This window comes from Heptranchias perlo, unplaced genomic scaffold (genome assembly GCF_035084215.1).
Source record: "Heptranchias perlo isolate sHepPer1 unplaced genomic scaffold, sHepPer1.hap1 HAP1_SCAFFOLD_63, whole genome shotgun sequence".
Taxonomy (NCBI): domain Eukaryota; kingdom Metazoa; phylum Chordata; class Chondrichthyes; order Hexanchiformes; family Hexanchidae; genus Heptranchias; species Heptranchias perlo.
Genome location: NW_027139655.1, coordinates 3196207 through 3202821, shown reverse-complemented (window position 1 = coordinate 3202821; position 6615 = coordinate 3196207). Strand labels below are relative to the sequence as shown.

The window sequence follows — 6615 nt, the reverse complement described above, 5'->3', positions numbered from 1 at the left end:
AACTTAACTCCTGCCTATTCAATCTAACCTTCTCCCAATACACACAACACCCCAGATAACCTGCACCAGTCCTGAATCAATAGCAACTTAACTCCTGCCTATTCAATCTAACCTTCTCCCAATGTACACAACACCCCAGATAACCTGCACCAGTCCTGAATCAATAGCAACTTAACTCCTGCCTATTCAATCTAACCTTCTCCCAATACACACAACACCCCAGATAACCTGCACCAGTCCTGAATCAATAGCAACTTAACTCCTGCCTATTCAATCTAACCTTCTCCCAATACACACAACACCCCAGATAACCTGCACCAGTCCTGAATCAACAGCAACTTAACTCCTGCCTATTCAATCTAATCTTCTCCCAATACACACAACACCCCAGATAACCTGCCCGAGTCCTGAATCAATAGCAACTTAACTCCTGCCTATTCAATCTAACATTCTCCCAATACACACAACACCCCAGATCACCTGCACCAGTCCTGAATCAACAGCAACTTAACTCCTGCCTATTCAATCTAACCTTCTCCCAATACACACAACACCCCAGATAACCTGCCCGAGTCCTGAATCAATAGCAACTTAACTCCTGCCTATTCAATCTAACCTTCTCCCAATACACACAACACCCCAGATAACCTGCACCAGTCCTGAAACAACAGCAACTTAACTCCTGCCTATTCAATCTAACCTTCTCCCAATACACACAACACCCCAGATAACCTGCACCAGTCCTGAATCAACAGCAACTTAACTCCTGCCTATTCAATCTAATCTTCTCCCAATACACACAACACCCCAGATAACCTGCACCAGTCCTGAATCAATAGCATCTTAACTCCTGCCTATTCAATCTAATCTTCTCCCAATACACACAACACCCCAGATAACCTGCACCAGTCCTGAATCAATAGCAACTTAACTCCTGCCTATTCAATCTAACCTTCTCCCAATACACACAACACCCCAGATAACCTGCACCAGTCCTGAATCAATAGCAACTTAACTCCTGCCTATTCAATCTAACCTTCTCCCAATACACACAACACCCCAGATAACCTGCACCAGTCCTGAATCAACAGCAACTTAACTCCTGCCTATTCAATCTAACCTTCTCCCAATACACACAACACCCCAGATAACCTGCACCAGTCCTGAATCAACAGCAACTTAACTCCTGCCTATTCAATCTAATCTTCTCCCAATACACACAACACCCCAGATAACCTGCACCAGTCCTGAATCAATAGCATCTGAACTCCTGCCTATTCAATCTAACCTTCTCCCAATACACACAACACCCCAGATAACCTGCCCGAGTCCTGATTCAATAGCAACTTAACTCCTGCCTATTCAATCTAACCTTCTCCCAATACACACAACACCCCAGATAACCTGCACCAGTCCTGAAACAATATCAGTTTAACTTCTGTCATCGTCTTATTCCTCTCCGTGGCTTCACACTTGCAATAATATTCCTCCAGTGACTACAAGTGCCCACAATACCCCAGGTAACCTGTCCAGGACCTGATACACTAACAGTGGAACTTCTGTCTATTCACAAACTGTCCCTCTCCCAATGCCCACAATATCCCAGATAACCTGCCCGAGGTCTGATACTATAACAGTGGAAGTTATGCCCATTCACAGTCTGTCCCTCTCCCAATGCCCACAATATCCCAGAATAACCTGCCAATGTCTGATAGAATAACAGTGGAACTTCTGTCAATTCACAGTCTGTCCCTCTCCCAGTACATAAAAAACCCCATATAAACTGCCTGAGGTCTGATACTATAACAGTGGAACTTATGCCCATTCACAGTCTGTCCCTCTCCCAATGCACACAATAACCTATTTCCCATTTCCGCAGAGGGTCAGCACCACTGACAGTTTCATAAATTATTCCACTGGAACTTCAAGTTTCGTATACCAGAATCACGTTTGGATTTGTATTGTGATGTCCATAGTCCAGGGCAGGGCTGAGAGTATTAATCATCAGAGGGAAAATATCACCTTCATCGAAATCTCCATGTTCAGTAAATATTAGAATCAAGTGAGGATTTCAAACTTTACTCCGCCGTGCTTCACTTTCAAACGAGCTTTTCAGTAACTGAGTTTAATTTCCTGCTCGCACCTCTATTGAAGCTGCGAATTCAATCTCGGAACATTTTACTGAATAGTAAAGTGAGATTGAGAATTTGTTTTTATGTCAATGCAACTAACATTGAGAACCACTTTCTGTCTGTTCTAATTGAAGATGTTCAACAGAAACACAAGGAAACACTCCGGGTCCAAACTGAAACACTGAGAGTGAACACGATCCTAATAAAGGAGAAGGTTAAGATTTTCCAGCTGGTCACTCTATACACTGAGCTAACGGTCATTTCTACTGTTCGAGATCGGACACTAGTAGAACATGAACTGCTGGCAAGAGGACGAGACCATGAAGAGTGGAGAAAGAAACATCTCCGCAGAGAACTGGAAAAAATCCGAACTGATCAATTGTTCCAAAGCAGTTTTTCCCGGAGAAAATCCAAATCTGGGAGTTCAGCAGCAGTGAGCGGAGTCGCGGGGATTGGAAAAACAACAATGGTACAAAAGATTGTTTATGACTGGGCCACTGGGAAAATATCCCCACACTTTCAATTTGTTTTCAGTTTTAAATTCCGTGAGTTAAACGCTCTGAACTGTCGTATAAACTTGTGGAACTTGATACTAATTTTCTATCCTTACTTGAGGAATATTCTGGGAGAGCTCTGGAAGAACCCAAAGGGATTACTGTTTATATTCGATGGTTTAGATGAATTCAAGGACAGTATCGATTTTGATAACAATCGGATAAATACAGAGGCTGATTGCATGTGCACAGATCCTGAAGACCAGTGTGAAGTGTCCGACATTGTGTACAGTTTAATACAGCACAAGCTGCTCCCAGGATGTTCAGTGCTCGTGACCAGCCGCCCCACTGCATTACATTTATTGGAAAAGGCTGAGATCAGTGTCTGGGCTGAAATCATGGGATTTGTTGGTGAAGAACGGAAGGAATATTTCAACAAGTTTTTTGAAGATCAGGCGGTGGCAGCAGCTGTTTTCAAACATGTGGAGGAGAACGAGATCCTGTACACCATGTGTTGCAACCATTCCTACTGCTGGATCCTCTGTCTGTCACTGGGTGCCTTCTTCATACAAAGAGACAGGAAACAGCAGCGAGTTCCCAAGACCATCACCCAACTATATTCCTACTATATTTATAACATTCTGAAAAACCATGGGCGAGAGATTGAATTCCCCCGTGATGTGTTACTGACGATCGGTGAGATGGCCTTCACAGGAGTCTCCGAGAAGAAGATTGTGTTTAGAAATGGAGATTTGATCAAGTACAATCTGCAACCTTCCCAGTTCCTGTCTGGGTTCATGATGGAACTTTTGGAGAGAGATGATTCTGCCCAGAGTGTGGTTTACACATTCCCGCACCTCACCATCCAAGAGTTTGTAGCCGCACTCGCACAATTCCTGACTCCAGATCCAGGGCACATCCGGAAACTCCTCAGTGAAGCCCACAGCAAGAAAGATGGACGATTTGAGATATTTCTCCGTTTTGTTGTTGGTCTCTCCTCCTCACAGTCAGCTCGGCCCCTGGAGGAGTTTCTGGGTCCATTTCTACATCACATAATCTGCGGAGTGATTGACTGGGTGAAGGAGAAGGTTGTTGGAGAGATTGGAAACTTATGGAATGAAACTGGGAAACGAGACCTCCTGAACACATTCCACTACCTGTTTGAGTCTCAGAATCAAACACTTGCTCGGGCCACAGTGGGATCTGTGGAAAGACTTACATTTAATGAATTGCGACTGACCCCGATTGACTGTGCCGTTCTGTCTCATGTCATTGGACTCTGTGATACAATAAAACACCTCAATCTCCGGAGCTGCTCCATTCAGTGTGAAGGACTCCAGCGGCTGGGACCCGTACTGCACAAATGCCAGGTGTTGAGGTAACTGTTTATTTGTGTCTAATTGTTCGGCCAATTGTAGAACAGTCACGGATTGTATTGTTGCTCCGTAATGAAGGGAAACAAACAGTTCAGTTAAACCAGAGAGAAGCAGTTTGAACACAAATATGACAAATGATAAGAGCATCGGTTGGTAATTCCCTCAGGACTGAAGAATCTAAAATGGATCCTTGTGAACAAGTCGGGATTTTACAGTCTTTATCGGATCAGTAAATACAGGTCACTGAAAGAGTCTGATAATTTAATTGCAATTAATCATATTTATTGATGTTTTTCTCACTGGCTGAGATACGTCCATTGAAGAGGCTCCTTCTCACTGTTACTGACACGTAGACCGACACTAACTGCAGCAGTCTGTGTGTCGGAGCATCCCACCCTCTTACCGAGGTGTGGGGGCAAGTGACGGTCACCGGACTGTCAACGTGTGTTGGAGAGGGAAGCAGAAACACCAAACATTCAGTAACAAAGAGCAAAACACAGCTTTCAGGGCAGTCAACCGTCAGTGGGCGGGCTGAGCTTTCCCCGCAGGACGGCGGTACGTTATCTTAACTCATCAATGACACAGCCTTTCACACTCTCCAATACATTCATCATCTCTTCACCCAGCTGGCAGCACTCGTGCCTCTGAGTCAGGAGGTCGTGGAGTCAGGCCCCTCGCTCATTAATCCAGGCCGACAATTCAGTGGGATTAGGGAACTAAAATCTGCCGGTAAAACGTTCCAATCTAACGGGTTGTGGGAGCACAGACACACACCGGCCAGCGGTGGGGTCTCACACACACCGGGAGGCTTCTGGAGTTAACCAGGGGCAATGAATCCGGGAATTTCCCATAATCTGCTCCCTGTGTGAGGACCTGCTCTGGGATGGAACTTCAGAAAATTCCCCAAAAACTGTCGGGCCCGTTACACCTGAAATAAATGTAGAGCCGGTTTAATGGGGAACAATGTGAGAGACTCCCCTCCCCAAGAAACTAGGACTAAAGAAACATTTAAAACTTGTAACAGGACAGAATAACCTCTCCTTATCACATGAAATCCTGTGGGACAGATTTTACAGCAGCCGTTAGCGCCGTTTCACAGTATAACTCACCCCGAGATATTATATAGATTAATATAATACTGCATAAAGTACACGTAATCACCGCTTTATCATTTAATTCAGGGAAAATCGCCCCATTCCCATAAAATCTGGGATTTGAGGAGCAGCAGAAATGAGACAAGTTTCGTCAAACATGACGGGACCGGTCACTGACCTCCAGGAGGGTAATTCTGATCATCAGGGAATGAGACCGGACTGAGGGACATTTAAAGGCTTCACACAGACAACACTTTATTTAATAAATACATATACTGACAGTCCCTGAATATATGGGGTGTTGGACAGAGTGAGATTCATTATCAGTGACAGGGAAATCTGGTTATTAATTTCCTGAAGATTTTTCAGTGTTTCGTGTAATATCAGAGAGAAATTGTATCAGATCGGGGATTGTATTCAGTTTGTTTCTCACTCTCTGTCTGTTTGTGTTTAGACTGGTGAGAAATAAACTGGGAGATTCAGGAGTGAAACTACTGTCTGCGGCTCTGAGGAACCCGGACTGCAAAATACAGGAACTGGAGTAAATATCAGACTGTGTGAGATTGTGTTTATAATAACTGGATGTCTAACACGGTACATTAATGTCAGTATAAGTAATAATAATACAAATAAATACTGGGAATTTAATCTGATTCCTGTTATCTCTGCTCGTCTCTCTCCTCACTCTGATCTCCAGTTTATGTGATAACGATCTCACAGCTTCTTGTATCGAGGATCTCGTCTCCGCTCTCAGCACAAACCGGTCACTGACGGATCTGAACCTGGGGAGAAATCATCTGGGAGATTCAGGAGTGAAACTACTGTCTGCGGCTCTGAGGAACCCGGACTGTAAAATACAGGAACTGCAGTAAGTATCAGACTGTGTGAGATTGTGTTTACAACAATTGAATGTTTAACACTCAACATTATGACTGGTATCTGTAATAATAATACAAATAAATACTGGGAATTTACTTTGATTCCTGTTATCTCTGCTCGTCTCTCTCTCGCTCCATATCTCTGATCTCCAGGTTAAGGGATAATGATCTCACAGATTCTTGTACCGAGGATCTCTCCTCCGCTCTCAGTACAAAGCGGTCACTGACGGTTCTGGACCTGAGTAATAATAAACTGGGAGATTCAGGAGTGAAACTACTGTCTGCGGCTCTGAGGAACCCGGACTGTAAAATACAGAAACTGGAGTAAGTATCAGACTGTGAGATTGTGTTGATAATAACTGGATGCTGAACACGATACATTAATGTCACAATAAGTAACAATAATTCAGTAAATACTGAGAATTTAATCTGATTCCTGTTATCTCTGCTCATCTCTCGCTCTCTCTCTCTGATCTCCAGGTTATGCGCGAACGATCTCACAGATTCTTGTACCGATGATCTCTCCTCTGCTCTCAGTACAAACCGGTCACTGACGGTTCTGAACCTGAGTTATAATAAACTGGGAGATTCAGGAGTGAAACTACTGTCTGAGGCTCTGAGGAATCCGGACTGTAAAATAC

At 43.9% G+C, this 6615-nt stretch overlaps 1 long non-coding RNA gene across 1 annotated transcript; it reads left to right on the top strand.

The window, feature by feature from the left end:
* The first annotated feature begins 3828 nt into the window (after positions 1-3828).
* On the top strand, positions 3829-6197 carry LOC137317690 (uncharacterized). Its single transcript, XR_010961742.1, has 4 exons — positions 3829-4004; positions 5551-5637; positions 5794-5964; positions 6128-6197. It is a non-coding gene; the product is annotated as an uncharacterized lncRNA (long non-coding RNA).
* The last annotated feature ends 418 nt before the right edge of the window (positions 6198-6615 follow it).